Source organism: Capra hircus, chromosome 9 (genome assembly GCF_001704415.2).
Source record: "Capra hircus breed San Clemente chromosome 9, ASM170441v1, whole genome shotgun sequence".
NCBI classification, from domain to species: domain Eukaryota; kingdom Metazoa; phylum Chordata; class Mammalia; order Artiodactyla; family Bovidae; genus Capra; species Capra hircus.
In genome coordinates, this window is record NC_030816.1 from 11,746,394 (window position 1) to 11,765,854 (window position 19,461).

Here is a 19,461-nt window from a genome sequence, read left to right on the forward strand (position 1 = left end):
TGTGTGTGTGTGTGTGTGTGTGTGTGCGCGCGCGCGCGCGCGCTCTTAGTCGTGTCCGACTCTTTCAACCCCATGGACTGCAGCCCAACAGGCTCTTCTGTCTGTGGATTTTCCAGGCTAGAACACTGGAGCGGGTTGCCATTTCCTATTCCTGGGGATCTGCCCAACGCAGGGATCGAACCTGTATCTCCTCCAGGGCAGACAGTCTACTGCACTGCAGGAGATTCTCTACTGTTGAGGCCCCAGCGAAGCCCATAGTGAAAGTGAAAGTGTTAGCCACTCAGTCTTGCCTGACTTTTTGTGACCCCATGAACTGCAGCCCGCCTGGCTCCTCTGCCATGGGATTTTCCAGTCAAGGATACTGGAGTGGTTTGCCATTTCCTTCTCCAGAGGATCGTCCCAACCCAGGGATCAAACCTGGGTCCCCTGCCCTGCAGGCAGATTCTTTACCGACTGAGCTACCAGGGACATCTACTCAGCCAAAAACAGAAATGAGCTATTTATGTATGTAATGATATGGATAAATCTCAAAATAATTGTTTCACCACTCCAGGTAACACAAACTAATCAGAAGTGACAAGAATCAAACAAGTTGTTGCCTGAGGATGGGAGTGGAGGGAGGTATGAATTACAAGCAGCTTAAGGAAATTTGGGATCATGATGGTGGTTTCACAAGTGGACTGGGTAGTCATTTTCTTCTCCAGGGGATCTTCCCCACCTAAGAACTGAACCTAGGTCTCCCACCTTGCAGGCAGATTCTTTACCGTCTGAGCCACCAGGGAAGCCCTTACAATGTGTCAAAACTCACTGAATGCTTGCATTTCACTGCCTGCCATTTGCAAGTCAATAATAATATGAGATTGAAACAGCAGAGATACGTCCAGAGTTTTTGTGCGATAATGACAAAAAATTACTATTATAATATTTCAGGAAGACGTTTCAATAGAAATTATGTTACAATCACCTTAAGAAGCTCTGCTTCCATTAGCAACTTATTTCTAACAATGCCTTCACTAGACCACCAGGAACTCATGAGGTATACCTCTAAGGTTTGTTGAGGCCTGAAATATTCATTAATCACCTACAATAGGCCTAGCATAATTTGGAGCCCAAGTTACATATTTGTTGTTGTTGTTTAGTCACTAAGTTGTGGACCCCTGCCATGTTCCTCTGTCTATTGGATTTCCCAGGCAAGAATACTGGAGTGGATTACCATCTCCTCCTCCAGGGGATCTTCCTGACCAAAGGATCGAACCCACATCTTCTGTGTTTCCTGCTTTGGCAGGTGGATTGTTTATCACTGAGCCACCAGTGAAGCCCAGGTGACACATGGCTATGATTAAAACAAGTAAGTAGCTTAGCCTCAGGAGGCTCATAGATTTTAGACAATAGCAAATTGATAGCTATTAAAATCAATTTCTGCTACTGCTGCTGCTAAGTCGCTTCAGTTGTGTCCGGCTCTGTGCGAACCCATAGACGGCAGCCCAGCAGGCTCCGCCGTCCCTGGGATTCTCCAGGCAAGAACACTGGAGTGGGTTGCCATTTCCTTCTCCAATGCATGAAAGTGAAAAGTGAAAGGGAAGTCGCTCAGTCGTGTCCGACTCTTAGCAACTTAGCAGGCAGGCAGCAAGCAGTGATCCGAGAGCCAAAGCCTAAAGTGGTAGTTCAGTCCTTACAGTTTTCTTATGGGATCAAGAACACACAGTTGGAGTTCAGGGCTATCAAGGCAGCCAGTACTTGAGAGACCAAAATTCCAGCAATAAGGGGACATAGATAAGTGAGTCTGACATTGTGCACTCCTCTTATTTTGAGGAACTTGCTTATTTCAAAGACCAAGATAGCTACATTGGAAAGGATAGGTAAAGGACTAAAAGTCAAACCTAAAAATTTTCAGTCTTAACTGGTAGGTGACACAAAGAGGAGAGACAATGGTAAACATTCCAGGTTTTCACTAATTTGACAGAAAAGTAATTATCTGAGAAAGTAATGAGTGGCAAAGGAGCCAAGAACATCATCGTTTTGTTCATTTTGTAAAAATTCATGGATACATTGTGATATGCATCCTCTTCTGTGTGTATGTTAACTTTTGAAAAAAATCAGCATCTTTTGTTTTAAAAACAATAAAGTATTGATTGCTAAGGTAGTAACAAAGAGGGACATTTCACTATATCCTTTGTTTATACAAATAAATGAAGTATATTTGGTTTTATGTCATCCGCACAGGGAAAAGAGGGTGAAAAAGATGAAACTTTAAGTAAAAGTATTATTATTATATTTCTCCTTATTATAGCATTTGCTTTGTTTATTTGATGCATTCATCTAGAGAGTACTCATTATTGCTGAACTAACCTAAAAAAAAAAAAATAGAAGGGGGCTCCAAACTGACTCTACATTTTTAGTACTGCATTTGTATAAAAGATATGAATGTCATTTAAAATAGTTGTGGGAACAAGAGTAGAAAAAGATCAGAAGATTAACATACATGCAGAAGGGAAAACTAAACCTTGAAATGGGCCAGGTCTCTGAGTGGGCCAGATCTGTGTGAGAATACTGTATCATCCAAGAAATTTTTTCATTGCAATGTATATCTTATTATAATCCTAATTGTTTTCAGTCTCCAGCAGAGCAGTAATGGCATGACAGTATTTTTATACTTCAAGAAGTCATCTAGATTTCTCTTGGAGAGCTGTCTTTAACATTTGGTTTACTTTTGCAGTGGCAATATTTTTTCCATTGTTTTGCATGCTAAGACAGCAATTGATTAGTATAGAAGCCTTGAGCCAAGTTCTGCCCTAGGATATGTATGTGACCCCCACTAACTTCAAATAGAGTTACACGCACATATCCTGGAGTGGAATTTGGCTTTCTTCCATGGTAGTCAATGAGAGTCATTGAAGTCGATGGGAGCCATGCTTGGATAACTGACAGCTTAATTTGGCCCTTAGGAATTGAAAATCATCTGAGCATTTTCTTTAGGAAAAAAAAAATCAAAAGCTGAGATTTATAATAAATTGTAATTCCTGGGATTGAGTAGTTTTATCAACCAGTTGAAAGTTTATGGTATGCATCTAGTAAAGTACTCTAGTAATGGAGAGTAAGATTCTGATATATTTGTTGTATAATCCTTTGTTCATATAATAACGATTGAAATAAGAAAATAAGGAGACAGGTGATTTTATAGAAAGTATGTTAATTGTTGTAAAAAGGAAATACTACTTTTTAAAAACTCTAGAGCAGGGGTTCCCAACCTCCAGGCCATGGACTGATAATTCTTGTCAGATCAGTGGCTGGATTAGATTAGAAATTAAGTGCACAGGAAATGTAATGCCCTTGAATCATCCAGAACCATACCCCCATACCTCGGTCCACGGAAAAATTGTCTTCCATGAAACCAGACCCTGTTGCCAAAAAAGATGGGGACCACTGCTCTGGAAAACATCTTTGTGTGTGGTGTGTGCGTGCTCAGTCAGGTCCAACTTTTTGCGACCGTTTCCCAGGCGAGAACTACTGGAGTGGGTTGCCATTTCCTTCTCCAGGGGATCTTCCTGACCCAAGGGGCCAAGTCATGCCTCTTGCATCTCCTGCACTGACAGGCAGATTCCTTACCATTTGTGCTCTGGGAACCCCAGAGGACCTCTTTATATGTAACAATATCTGTTTATTGAATTCCTAAGAGCTTGTTATTGAGAAAGAAGTAATTTGGGGGTGTCAGTTTTATAAAATTGGCTCATAAAAGGCATAAAGGCTAAGCTAACCTCCATTCTCATTCTCCTGCTCTGACATCAGGGAAAGCTAGCACTCTGTCTCCATGGAGTGCATTTTGTTTACTTAGGGACAGTCTGAAAAGGATACTGTGAGCTATTGACTTGCTTTTGATTTGGACCGTCTCTTGTAGACAAGGATAAGTTCTTTCTGGAGGTCACAGGTATTTTCCTGGTCCAGATTTTAAAAGAATTTTTTCTCACATTTTCATTACGAAAAATTTCAAACATTCAAAAAATATGAAAGAATATGCAATATATTCCTAAAACCTCCCTTTTATTCTACGATATTCTGTATTTCACTCTCTTTTCTCCTACCCTCTGTTCCTCCTTCTTTTCTTCCTTCCTATCTTTTCTTACTTTCTTCTTTTCCTTGTCTTTTCCTGTGGATTCACTGATGAACCATTTGAAAGTAAGATGTAGATAATGAGATAGCATCCCTAAATATTTCAGCATCCTTTCCTAAGCATAAGGATGTTCTCTTACATAACCACATTACTATCACTTCTACAAAAGTTAACATTAATTTTCTAATATCATCGGCAACCAAACAATATTCAAAGTTTTCCAGCTGCCCACAAAATGTCTTATGGCTATTTTCAGAACCAGCGGGCCTTCCTGGGTGGTGGTTAAGAATTCGCTTGCAACGCAGGAGATGCAGGTTCAACCCCTGGGTCAAGAAGATCTCTTGAAGAAGGAAATGACATCCTATTCCGGTATTCTCATCTATAGAATCCCATGAACAAAGAAGCTTGGCAGGCTACAGTCCATGGGGTCGCAAGAGTCAGGCGTGACTTAGTGGCTAAACAATAATGACATTTCAGTCAATATTCATACATTGCTTTTGATTACTATGTCTCTAACATCAAGTTATCTTTCCTACTTTTCTGTCCCCAGAGGCCAGGTCAGTTGTCTTATAAAACATCTATACTTTCTGAATTGGTCTAACTATGTTCTTATCCTTTGGACAGCAAGGAGATCAAAGCAGTCAATCCCAAAGGAAATCAACACTAGAAGAGCTGATGCTGAAGCTGACGCTCCAATAGTTAGGCCACATGATGCAAAGAGAAGAATCATTGAAAAAGTCCCCGATGCTAGGGAAGATTGAAGGCAATGGAGAAGTGGGCAGCAGTGGATTAGATGGTTCTATAACATCACCAACTCAGTAGACTCGGGTTTCAGCAAACTCAGGGAGACAGTGAAGGACAGGGAAACCTGGTATGCTGTAGCTCATGGGGTTGCAAAGAGTAGTACATGACTCAGTGACTGAACAACAGCAACAAATATGTCCTTGTAGTATAACTCATTCTTACATACACTGCATTTTCTGCAAACTGGTAAATGTCAGACATATAATTATAAAATTAAGATGAATAATTAGCTTAATCTGTGGGCTGAAATAGTAAAACAATCTGTAATATGTAACAGTAACATTTTTTTCCACTTATGTGGTAGAGTCTAAGTATTCAAACTCTGCTTATCTTTCTCTTTTCAAGTGTAGACCAACCTGGTATTAATGGCATCCTTGCAGACTGGATTGCATGGGGTAAAGATCATGTATTATTTGTGTTTGCATAATGTCCCATTTCCAGGCTTCCCAGGTAGTGCTAGTGGTAAAGAACCTACCTGCCAATGCAAGTTAGAAGTAACAGACTTGGGTTTGACCCCTTGGTCAGGAAGATCCCCTGGAGTGGCAATCCACTCCAATGTTCTTGCCTGGAGAATCCCATGGATAGAAAAGCCTGGTGGGCTATGGTCCATAGGGTCACAAAGAGTCAGACACAACTGAAGCAACTTAGCACGCATGCAGGCAATGTCCCATCCCCACCCTTCTTGTGATAGTGATGCCCTTCCTCTGGGAAATGGACTTTCCTCTTCACAATATGTTTCTGATAGACCAGCCAATCAGAGAACTCCATTCCAATACCATCCTTAAACCTTAGCTTATGATTTAAGTTAGACCAGTTTTCTCTCCTGAGAGAGATAGGAGGATATAGTAAATAATTCAGGGTTTGAGGGCCATTTGGCCTCTGTCAGAGCTACTCAATTCTGTCCTTCCAGTGCAAAATCAGCCATAAACAATACTTAAATGACACATTTATCCTAGTCAGCATGTGTCATTTGTCTTTTGATGACAGCTATTCTAACAGGCGGAGAAGGCGATGGCACCCCACTCCAGTACTTCTGCTTGGAAAATCCCGTGGATGGAAGAGCCTGGTAGGCTGCAGTCCATGGGGTCGCTAGAGTCAGACACGACTGAGCGACTTCATTTTCACTTTTCACTTTCATGCATTGGAGAAGGAAATGGCAACCCGCTCCAGTGTTCTTGCCTGGAGAATCCCAGGGACGGCAGAGCCTGGTGGGCTGCCGTTTATGGGGTCGCACAGAGTCGGACAGGACTGAAGCCACTTAGCAGCATTCTAACAGGTGTGTGGTGGTATCTCATTGTAGTTTTGCTTGGCATTTTTCTGATGATTAGTGATGCTGAGGACATTTTCATGTACCTGTTGGCTGCTTGTATGTCTTCTTTAGAAAAATGTCTATTAAATTCCTCCACCCCATTTTTAATATGATTTCTTTTGCTATGAGTTGTATGAGTTCTTTATACATTTTGAATATCCACCCCCTTATTAGATATGTGATTTGCAATTTTTTTATCCCACAGGTTGTCTTTTCATTTTGTTGGTAATTTCTTTTGCTATGCAAAAGTCTTTTTGTTTGATGTAGTCTCAATTTATTATTTTTGCTTTTGTTGCCTTTGCTTTGGGAGTTAAATTTTTAAAAAAAATCATAGCCAAGACTGACATCAAGAAGCTCACCCCCTGTTTTTTTCTGAGAGTTTTATGGTTTCAGGTCTTATGTTCCAGGCTTTAATCCATTTTGAGTTAATTTATGTGCATGGAATAGATGATACTATAGTTATACTATAACTATAAATGGAATATAAAAGTTCAATTTGACTCTTTTGAAGGTAGCTGTCCAGTTTTCCTAACATCATTTATTTAAGAGGCTGTTTTTCCCCATTGTACGTTCTTGTCTCCTCTGTCATAGATTAATTGACCATATCAGTGTGGTTTCATTTCTGGGCTCTCTGTTCTCTTTCATTGATCTACGTGTTTGTCTTTATGCTCATATCATATTGTTTTGATGGCCATAGCTTTGTAGCATAGTTTGAAATCAGGAAGTTTAATGCTTCCAGCAATTCCACTCTTGAGTATATATAAAATACGTGCACACTGATGTTCATAGCAGCATTGCCAAGATAGGGAAGCACCCAAGTGTATCCACAGATGAATGGATAAAGAAGATGTGGTATTGGGACTTTCCTGGTGGTCCTGTGGCTAAGACTCCACTCTCCCAATGCAGGGGGCCTGGGTTTGACCCCTGGTCAGGGAACTAGATTCCACAAGTTGCAATGAAGATAGAAGATCCCACATGTCGCAACTAAGACCAAGCACAGTCAAATAAATAAATTTGAAAAGACCCTGATGCTGGGGAAGATTGAAGGCGGGAGGAGAAGGGGACAACAGAGGATGAGATGGTTGGATGGCATCACCGACTCAATGGTCATGAATTTGGGTGAACTCCGGGAGTTGGTGATGGACAGGGAGGCCTGGTGTGCTGCAGTCCATGGGGTCACAAAGAGCCGGACATGACTGAGTGACCGAACTGTTCTGAACTGATGCTTTCATCTGCAATCTAGTTTTTTCTGACTGAAAGACGTCTCTTGTCTTTCTCTTAGTGTGTGTCTGCTCTCTCAGTTTTTGTTTGTCTGATATCCTTTTATTTCACCTTCATTTTTAAAAGAATAATGTCACTGGATATTCAGTTTTAGGACTGAAGTCACTTTACTTCAGCATTGTAAGATGTAATTGTACTGGCGTCTGGCTTCTATCCTGTGATTCCAGTTACAGCAAAGACTTTTGCAATATCTCACGTGTCTCCTGTGTTTTGTTTTCTAAGTCTTTTTTTGTTTTGTTTTAACTGTCAATTTTTTTGTAAGTTACATTATAATTCATTCATCCTCTTCTTCACTTTCTAGATTGCTATTAAATGCATTATTTAATTTTTAATTTCAATTATTGCATTTTGCCTCAGGGAGATACTGCTGTTGCTCCCTTTTTTTGAGATTTTGGGCCTTCATTTCTGGTTGACCTGGTAACCCTAAACTCCAGTTTTTGTTTTCCTGACAGAGAAAGACTGGTAAGCTCCAAGCAGACCCATGCAGTGCTATGCCCTGCAATCTGAATCACGAAGTGCTCAAGAAAGAAATCAATGGCTTCCTGATAGGATTCATCTCAGTGCACTTCCCTTCTCCCCAGAATCTTGCTCCATGGCTGCCATACATTTTCTCAAATGCCTGCCTTCAAATAACTGAAGGGTAGGGAAGCAGAGTTTAATGAGGATTTTGACCAGTATTTATAATCATTTTTGGGAGAATGGATCATCTAAGAACAATTTATCATAGTAAGAAATCATAGTATGAAGATAAAATGTATGTTTTAAAGTTGGAAATGTTTAAATCAAAAGAATGTATAATTCATGGAATTTGGGGAATACAGAGGAAAATCTTTCTTGGCCAAGAGGTTGTCTAATAGTTGCATATACTCCACGTCTCCATCCCCTTTACACACTCAGAATGTTTCCCCACAGGTAGTCTAGAATAGAGTGAAATAGATGGACTCAATCAACATTGTGTAGTAGCACCTAGCCTCTTAACTGCATCCTTAGCTTTCAAGTGGTTCTATATTTTCTCCATAATAACAAAAAAGAAAACAATTTAAAGGAAGAAAGGAAGCAAGCCACAGTAAACAAATAAAGTTACTTTTACTGTAATGCACTTTAAATTTTCAAAGCTCCAATCCTGTTCATAGTTTCTAAGGCTTTTTCTTTTAATTCAGATTCCCTTAATTTTGATGCTAAGCAAGAACCCTCTAGTCTTGTGTTCTTGATTCGCAAATCAAAAAAGAAATGTATAACTTCTGTTTATTGCATATTAGTTTTCACCCAACACCCCAATCAAAGAGACTTTATTTAGTTCCAAATGGCTATTTTCCTAGCTACAAATAGATGTTTTGTAAATGCATCCCTGTTCAGCCTTTGTTTCCTGAGTGCATAAATGATTGCTGCAGACAGTGCTATAAAAGAATTAGAGCCTGGGGCTGGCAATTACAGTTTAGGGCAATCTTGTGTGCGTGTGTGTGTGTTTAAGTGCCTTGAGAATTATTTCAACTTCTTTTTTGCAGCTATAAGATTGGTTAAATGTATAGAAAAAGAGATCTTGTAACTCAAAGGATTTGTGATCTTAAACTTTTGTATTTGATTACATTTGAATGCAATTATGGAGGCTTGTAATGTAATATTTTCTTTCTACTGGATGAAAATTACAGATATGTAATATGGGTTTACTTACCTGATTGCACATTAACTCTAATACTTTCAGATAGCCTGCGGCATGGGCAAAAATAAAAAGGCAGTGTTGTTTGGCTTGGAACGAAGTCAGGTATATCATTGGTTAAACAATCTGCCTATTTCCTGCAAAAATGCTGCTTTAATGTAGAAATGGTGCAATACGTATGGTTTGCTTTAAAAGAGAGAGAGATATCTTAATATCCAGAGCAAGGAAGAAATAATCCATAATAAATTTGCAGGTCCCAGATGTTGCAAGTAAATTTTTGATTTGTGAAGATTTTTCTTCACCAAAGCCCAGGTAGTATATGATTAGATAATATGAAAAGCCAGGCCTTTGACCTTTTCAGCTAAGCTTGCAAGCCTGAGGATTTCTCAAAGAATGGAAAACCTTCTATTCATTATGGAAAAGGGAAATCCAGAAACTGAATAGTTCTAAAATTATCTCCAGGACCAAAGTTTAGAAATCTTAGAATTTAGGAACCTTAGGAAGTTTTCCCGGTGGTAAAACATGCTGTAATAATTATAGATTAGATCAAATAATAGAAGAATAATAGCTGGGTGTAGAAACCCCTTAAATGTACTTATGTGGCATAGGAAAAAAATGTACTTGTATTTACTGTATACAAAAAACTCAGGTTTTCTGGGAAGTTAGTATTTGAGGGAGAGATGTGGCTCCTATCTTCTAGCTGTCACAGTCTGGAGGAGAAAATATGTACATAAATAATGTCCACAGATGAATGTGAAACAAAAGGACAAACCATCATCAGCTGGGAACAGTGGGCCTTGGACACCAGTTCTATGTTTTAGTAGTTTGAGGTTACAAAGTAGAAGGCAATTTTGCGTCTCATTTCTAACACCAGCATTTTATTGGCACATCGCTGCTTCTATTAAGTATCCCTGAACTGAATTTGGATGGGAGGTTGAGTTATATAAGAAACAAGAAGGTTCTTTATTGGACTTCAAAGTCAGAAGTAAATTTATCTCTCTGCTCTTAATTCATTTCTCCTTGTTTGACATTTGTGGCTATTTATCTTGATTCTGTCATTTACCTACATGACAACTACTTGAAAGCTATTTCTATGTTGGTTAAGGTTCTAAATGCTCCTGCTTAGGAGGGGATTAGCATGTCATCAAAGCAGAACTTAGACAGCAAAGTGAGTTCTGAAGAATGAGACGGTGGCAAACTGAATACTCAGAAACATTTCTAAGGAGGGCTTTAAAGAACTTGAGTGCTGGCAGGAAGAAGGCCTCTACCACTCATTTTCACTTGCTATCACTTATCTTCATGTTCTGGTTTGCAACTTCATTTGTATAATAATATTGACTATTCTGGTAAGAACTTATTACCTCCCAGAAATATCGTAGTAAACATACAGATCTATCAGTTCAGCCAAAGACCAAACTTGACCACATGAATTTAATTTCAATCTAATCCTTCCAACTCCAATCTTCCTCTTTCTTGCACTTTTCTCCAACAAACAAACAATTGAAGGCAATAACAAAAAATGCACACACATATATACATGTCCAAAAATCTGTACACTTTTTGTGAATATGTGTGCTAAGTCCTTTCAGTCGTGTACAACTCTTTGTGACCTTATAGACCATAGCCCAACAGGCCCCTCTGTCCATGGGATTCTCCAGGCAAGATACTGGAGTGGGTTGCCATGCCTTCCTCCAGGGGATCTTGCAGATGCAGGGATCAAACCCACATCTCTTATGTTTATCTGCATTGGCAGGCAGGTTCTTTAGGGCTAGGGCCACCTGAGAAATCTCTTGTTTGAATGTACCTATTTACAAAAATAAATCATTTAGTAACAATCCTAATATTGCGTACATTTGAATCACAAATTCAATAAATGAACATTTGAGAAAACCTGGAAATTAACTTCATTTTCATTTTTATTTATTTTTTATTGGGGTATAATTGCTTTACAATGTCTTGTTAATTTTGGCTGTACAACAAAGTGAATCAGCTGTGTGCATGCGTATATCCACTCTTTCCCGAGTCTCCCTCCCACTGCATCCCCGCACCCCACTCCTCCGGGTCATCACAGGACAGCAAGCTGGGCTCCCGGTGCCGTAGAGCGGTTCCCCACGAGCTGTCTGCTGTGCGCATGCAGTGTATGTATGCCGACGCTGCACTCCCAATCCAGCCGGCCCTCTCCTTGCCCCGCTGTGTCCACATGCCTGCTCTCTACATCCGCATCTCTATTCCTGCCCAGCAAATGAGTTCATCAATATCATTTTCCTAGGTTCTGTATATATGTGTTTAAATATGGTGTTTGTTTTTCTCTTTCTGACTTACTACACTCTGCGACAGACTCTAGGTCCATCCACATCACTGCAAATCATCCAGTTTCTAAAGGAACAACATTGGGTCATTTGTAAATTAAATTCGAATTTAAGAAGACTAGGGCTTAAATATTTTATATGAAATAAGTGACAGTCATTTATAAATGGTTTTGGCAATCATGCAGAAATTAAATTCATGATTGGAGCTTTAAACAACAACAGATAATTCTGTCCTTTCATCACACTGTGATTGTCCTTATATGAGTACTTATTGGACCGTACGTTTTACCAAGATGAAAACTGTGGGACACTGGGATATCTTCCATGATCAATTTTTAAAAAAATCTAAGAACTACGGAGAAGAAAGTAAACAACTGAAATATTTTCCCTTCCCCTAGACATTTACCTTCATAATTTATATCACCACTAACTTTGCAGCGAAGTTCTTGGAGCTATTTCTTGAGTTACTTGAATGATAAGTGATGGTAAAGAAAATCCACCTTAATTTCTTGCTGATGTATTCATTAAGTGGGGTTTATATTAGTGAGAGAGAACATATTGCTAATGTTTAGAATCCATTCACCTGGTAAGATGACATGAGAATAAAAAGGTCATAGAGCGGGCATGTGGTTTTCAACTACGAAGTTCACTGGTGGTGTATCTCAACTTCAGTGTTGGCTGAGTTTGAGGACGAATGATAATTGGATTAACTTGATAGTTCTTGTCATCAACTCAAGCATTGATTAGCTTTACATGATGAGATCACAGGACAATTAATCTTTATTTTCAACCCAAAGAATATGACTGGATGTATTTTCCTATTGTCTCAACTTTTTGTTTTCTAAAACTTAATATGAATTTTGTATCAGGATAGGTTCAACTGTTGGGCTTCCCTGATGATTTAGTGGCAAAGAATGCACCTGCTTGTGCAGGAGATGCAGGTTGAATCTCTGGGCCATGAAGATCCCTGGAGAAGGCAAAGGCAATCTATTCCAGTACTCTTGCTTGGGAAATCCCATGGATACAGGAGCCTGGCAGGCTACCGTCCATGAGATCACAAAGAGTCAGGCACAACTTAGCCACTGAACAACCACAAAGTTTAACTGTAAGTAATAGAATATCTGAGCAGATAACAAAACGATTCTTACAGTTCTAGGTTAGTACAAGACTCGTACTTTTTCTATTTTCTCCTTTCACTTTTCTCAGCAGTTTGGCTTTTTATCCTTCCTCTAAATTTTCAGTTCAGGGTCACAAGCATCAGTTTCAAGCATCATTGTTTCCAACAATGAGGAGCAAATATTAATAAAACAGAAAGGGGCCAATTTCCAAATATTCTCTAACTTAGCAGGGAAATACGTGTTTCCCCTGTTACTCCTAGAGCTCTTTGCACAATATTTGACATCTCATTTTAGAATTGAATATAATCACTCCGTGGTTATGCATATATTTTTTCATGACTGGTTGAGACCCTACATGATTTAATCTGTTGGAAAAAGGGGAGGGTCTTACCTTGTCAGAATGCAATGCTGACAGATCAATATTTGAACAAAAGAGCAAGGTAAGCACATATGTGTGAGGAGAGGTTAGAATGGTTTGATCAGATCACTAACAGCATCTACCACAGATACCAATTAGGGAGTAGAACTCTGTGAGATATTAAGATGGGGAATCTTATTAATTAATACTAAATTAAAATGAATGATATAATTATGCATTTATTTTCTCCCTGGGGTACAGTGTCTTTTGCCCCAAAGTCTTAGGGCATCCATACTTTAGTGGCTACTTTTGTAAATATTGACATAAATTAATTTAACAAGGAGCCGTGATGATATCCAAAACTCCATGAGAAATTAAAATATAAATAGAATATAAAAAGAATTCAAGGTCACTTTTCAACTGCAGATAGACTGTCATTTTAACATGGGGAAAAGTTTTAGATAAGTATTTATCTTATTGGAAACAAAAGTTCCCCCAACTTCCTTTTGCATAATATGGAAAGACTCTTTTAAGTGGTCCCTAAACTCTAACATCAAAGTGGAAATTATCCCACTTCAATGGAATTTTAAAAAGAAAAAGCCCGTTAGTTCTTATTTATCTATAGGAAGTAAGAAGTAAAGGTTGGCAATAAACTATAGGTGAAAATTTCAGCATTATTCTTATATTTGTTATTTGGGAGAGAAGTTTGATGCTTATAAGGATTTGATTGATTACTAGTTTAATATATATTTAATATGCAGATATTTTATGCTACTTCTTGAATCACACATCCAATAATAAGTAGTTGATTTAGTACTTCAGAATTCATGCCAAGAAAGGATGCATAAGCTCTTAGGATCATATTTTAAAAATCAAAATATTCATTGAGTAGCCCAGAATTCATTCCTTTCATTTTATTAAAGAGACTTTATTAGAGCTTGAGGAAGACCAAATTGGCCTCAATTTTGTGAATGTGTTATTTTCTCTGAGACAGTAGTCAAGGCCAAAGTTGAATTGCTATCCTCACTTGTATAATAAAAGATAGAGTATACTAAGGTGACAGCTAGGAAATCTCAGGTTATCAATCCTTTCTTTCTCCATTTTGAGCCTAGGTTTGAAAAATGTAATATATAGTCTTGGAAGAATGACAGTTATAATTAGAGCTAATGTGTTTCCAGTGTTTCAATTTAGAGCTAATGTGTTTCAATTTAGAATGGGATGGAGTATTTTACTGTATAAAATGAGTGTAACTATATAAAACAATGATTTTAAAATGTATTCAAGCTTTAACTATCTCATGAAATCTCTGATTCTTCTTTAATTAAAAAAAATTTGATTCTGCTTATTATTGGAAATTTTATCATGTTGTAAAATTTCAAACACCTAAAATGCCTCACGTGGTTGGTACACAAAGGTAAAATCCTAGAGAATTGTATTGTTTTTATAACACTAAATATTATAATTTTTGCTTTCAATTTTCCAGCATCTAGATGGACAGCAGAGGTTTATGTTTGACTGAAAAACAATCTATGGTTTCATTCTAGTTTTTGATTTGCTGTTAAATTGCATTCTTATCTCCTTTGGTAATCCCTGAATGGAATCTAAAACAAAGGTATGTTTTCAAGGCATACATAGTCAATGTTCATGTATTCATTCAATGAACATCATATTCATATAACTATCAAATGTCAAGTACTGTGGATACAAAGACAAAACATGGTACCTGCTCTCAGGTTGATTAGAGTTAATCTAGGCCAAAGGCACCAGATAACTTTATTATTATTATTATTTTTTTAATTTTAAAATCTTTAATTCTTACATGCGTTCCCAAACATGAACCCCCCTCCCACCTCCCTCCCCATAACATCTCTCTGGGTCATCCCCATGCACCAGGCCCAAGCATGCTGTATCCTGCGTCAGACATAGACTGGCGATTCAATTCTTACATGATAGTATACATGTTAGAATGCCATTAGAATACAGTGTAATAAGTGCTATGATAGCGGTTAGATGACATTTCTGTGGAAGGTCAATGAGTCAAAAGGCCCTCATATATATGCAGGATTTGGAAAAGGTATTAACCATTAGGCACAGGAATAGTTTAAACTGTTGACATACAGGATGACTTTTACCTAATAATATGGAGCAGTCTATTTCTCCTAGAAAGTGAAAGTCCTAGAAGCTAAGATTTCTCCTAAGACAAAGCTAATAGAGGTGATTTTCAGGGGTCATCTCCAAAAAAGCACACTGACAGGATTAGACACAGCATTTTGCAGAGAGACATTCGTATGTAAGTTCTATAAATGGATATAATCTGAGTCAAAATATCTATGGGAGTTTTGGAGCAGTCTCACAGAGAACCTGAGTGTCTCAATACAAGTTGACTCAATATGGTATACAGCTGGCAAAGCAGAGAGCTTTGTGCAGAAAAGTGAAAGGGGAGATTAAGAACAAAGTGGAATCTGATTTCAAGCAGGTTGGAATGTAGTTTTGATCTCAATATACATGTACATAGATGATTTTTTGAAATTTTTAAAATGTAACCGGTTCTTGCCAGGAAGAAGCAAATGCATGTGTTTTATTATTAAAGTAACTTAATTCTTCCAATCCACTGAGTTCTTTCATTATGAAGAGACATACTGAAGTACTGCTGCTGTTTTCAAAATACTACTCACACTTGTTAGAAACAGAGAAATTTAATTGACATTGTGTCCATGTAATATTTTTTACAGAAGAATGAATTTTTTTAGATTTCTAAGATTAAATCTTAAATTTTCATAAAAATTGTCTTCCAAATCACACTATTTTTTCTCCTCTGCAATAATTAAGAGTTCTGACATGGATTCTGTTTCCTACTCCAATTCCCACCTTGCTGTTACTCTTCCAGCTCTCATTCTCTCCCAGAGTTAGAGTCCTATTGTCATCCTACATTCCCTTCCTGACCTTCGAACTCTCTCCAGCAATGATGCCTCTTCTCTGAGGATGGGGATTGAGGACTCAAGACAAACAGAAATGTGATCACAGCTCTTGTGTGTGTTATCCCATCTGTACAAAATGAGGATACATGAAATGCAACCATAATTGCTATCAGGGATGAAAAGCAATCATTTTTATAATTACTCAATAATAAACTTTAATATGCTTTTTTGTGGAAGAATAACAATGGAGTCATTGACTGAAGTTGGTCTCTGAACTAGTGCTTGGGAAACTGCACTAAATGGTACCTAATGACCTTAGGGAGTTAACAGTCCCCAAACATGGGCAATTTATTCCCTTCTCAGAGCTTGTTGCTCTCAAACACTTTGAGAAACAAAATCTTTTTTTCCATTTATTTATCCCTAATTCTACATTATCTCCTTTGTCCTCCTGTGACACCGAGTGACCTGGTGATGAGCAAAGAGATAAAATAAAGTGTCCTAGTATAACTGCATGTAAGCAAGGAAACAAATGAAAGCCCTTAGCAGAGCTGATGCCAGCTAGCCAGTTAGCCATGGCAGATAAGATGAATAAGAAAACTGTGGAGGTTCTGGGCAGAAGTGTAAGGTAAAGTAAACTTTAGCACTGAGGCAGTAGTAGTTGAAGAATAAACTTGTTTGGATGGACAGGTTTGCTTAGGTGAGTTCCCATGTTCCATATCCCCAGAGTACACCAATAGAATGAAAAAGATTCTTCCCATGAGCAGATGGATCAAATCTATCCATGTGGCTATTCTGAAACTAAGAGATTTTGTTTCATTTGGGTAGAGATTATGCTGGTGGCTTTGGCCTCTAGACGAATGCAGAGGAATATTCTTGAGTAGCTATCTATTTATTTTATCATTTGCCACACAGTGTGTATTGCCACTGTATGAGAAAATCCTTTCTGGTTAAAATCACTGCTTACAAAGAACATTTTATATCTTTTCCCATCTGTGAGGAATTTGTCACATCTTGATATAAAATCCCTTGTTGCCTTAAAGTTTTTAAGACCAAACACATTATAGTTCTAAGGGCATGTTTGTCCTTGTCCATCATCTTTTTTTTTTTTTCACTTTTAAAACCATGTTTATTTATTTTTGTATCAGAATATGCATGACTTTGTTCTAACTTCCTTTTTTCTTCTCCCAAGATAGTCTGAGGAATCAGATATTGGATCTCAAGGGGCTTCCTCAAACTATTTTAGAAATGCAAGAAGAAAATGTTTGGCTAGCCCTCATTTGTTGACTTGCCCCAGCAAGTGGGGTTGATAATAATTGCACCTTACAATTCCAACTAGAAGATAGGTCTTTAGGACTACAGAAATTTGTACCACCAAATACATTCTACACCAAATATGGTCTACAAATACTTTTAAAGGTCATGAATATATGTTACACGTAGGAATTTTGTGGTATCATGTAATTATGTTCCTTATCTTTTCCTCACTTATAAATTCCCTCCCATTTTTATCTGCTGTGAAACTTCAAAATATTATTGAAATCATCTTTATTAAATAATACAGTCATTCAGTAAAAAGGAGTAAAAAGTAAAAGTTTCATGTTTATTTCTAGAGTGTGGCTTGCTGAGAAATCCTAACCTTGGCCATTTTTTATATTTTGTTCATGAATTTGAGTAGAACAGAGACAGAGGCAAGAGAGTTGGCAAAATCACCAATAGTTAAAATGTAGAATTCTTAAACATATGGATTTACTCATTATATCTAGTCCTTAAACTTGCTATTAAAAATTGTTAAATTGAAAAAGTTCTAAGCAAATAGTTTAAAAACAGATACTCATGAATATGAATGAATATGAATTCATGAATACTAACCGGACATGGAACAACGGACTGGTTCCAAATTGGGAAAGGAGTATGTCAAGGTTATATATTGTCACCCTGCTTATTTAACTTATATGCAGAGTACATCATTTGAAATGCCGGACTGGATGAAGCACAAACTGAGATCAAGATTACAGGGAGAAATAGTAATAATATCAGATATGCAGATGACACCACCCTTATGGCAGAAAGTGAAGAAGAACTGAAAAGCCTCTTGATGAAAGTGAAAGAGGAGAGTGAAAAAACTGGCTTAAAACGCAACATTCATAAAACTAAGATCATGGCACCCAGTCCCACTACTTCATGGCAAATAGATGGGGACATAATGGAAATAGTGACAGACTTTCTTTTCTTAGGCTCCCAAATCACTGCAGATGATGACTGCAGCCATGAAATTAAAAGACACTTGCTCCTTGGAAGAAAAGCTATGGCAAACCTAGACAGCATATGAAAAACAGAGACATAACTTTGCCGACAAAAGTCTGTCTAGTCGAAGCTATGGCTTTTCCAGTAGTCATGTACTGATGTGAGAGTTGGACCATAAGGAAAGCTGAATGCTGAAGAATTGATGCTTTTGAATCATGGTGTTGAAGACTCTTGAGAGTCCATTGGACTGCAAGGAGATCCAGCCAGTCAATCCCAAAGGAAATCAGTCTTGAATATTCATTGGAAGGACTGATGCTGAAGCTGAAGCTCCAATACTTTGGTCACCTGATGCAAAGATCTGACTCATTGGAAAAGACCCTGATGCTGGGAAAGATTGAAGGCAGGAGAAGAAGGGCATGACAGAGAATGAGATGGTTGGATGGCATCACCGGCTTTATGGATGAGTTTGAGAAAGCTCCAGGAGTTGGTGTAGGACAGGGAAGCCTCGCATGCTACTGTCCATGGGGTTGCAGAGTCAGACTGAGCCACTGAACTGAACTGATTCATGAATATTTAACATGTATTTTAAAGTCATAGAGCTGCCAAATTTTATATGGGGAAAGAAGCATTTAGTTCATCATCTCACACAGGACATAAACCCCTTACAATAAAGCATGGATTAAACGTGTTTGGAAGACTTGAGGTCTGCAAAGGCAGCTCACTCCAGTTTATCTAAACATCTCCACAGAAAGAATCAGAAGCTGTTTCCTTACAATTTTACTTGATTCTGGTGTGATCTTTTTAAACAATATGAAGCAAAGTTGTATGCCATCCTTATTATCCTTCCCATACAATGTTCAAAATAAAAACACTTAAATCCTTTTTTAAAATATATATAGCTTATATATTTAGCCATTTTAGTTCTTAAGTTCCTCTTGGGTGTGTTTGTATTCATAAATAGATTGCTTCTATTTAAATATTTTGTGAGTGTTTGTAACAATCTGCTATGTGATGTTTCCCCTTGTGAAAGCTAATTGTCTCATACACTAAGTGGTAAAAGTAATAGCATATCAAAATTCTATTGGTGTGCTCTGCTTCCTAGTATGATGTATATTTTCTCTAAAACCACACTCTCTTCATGTTAAAAAATATACAATCTCTGTAACCAATCAATTCCACTTCTAAGAATGTAACCAAGGAAATAATTTGGAATGTCAAATTAAAATATTATGCACAAAAATAGACTTTTAATATTACGCACAAAATATGTAGATATAAACTATTTAATGGTTCAATGATAGAAAATACTGAATAATTCCATTCAGCAAATAGAAATCCATTCCATGAATATTATG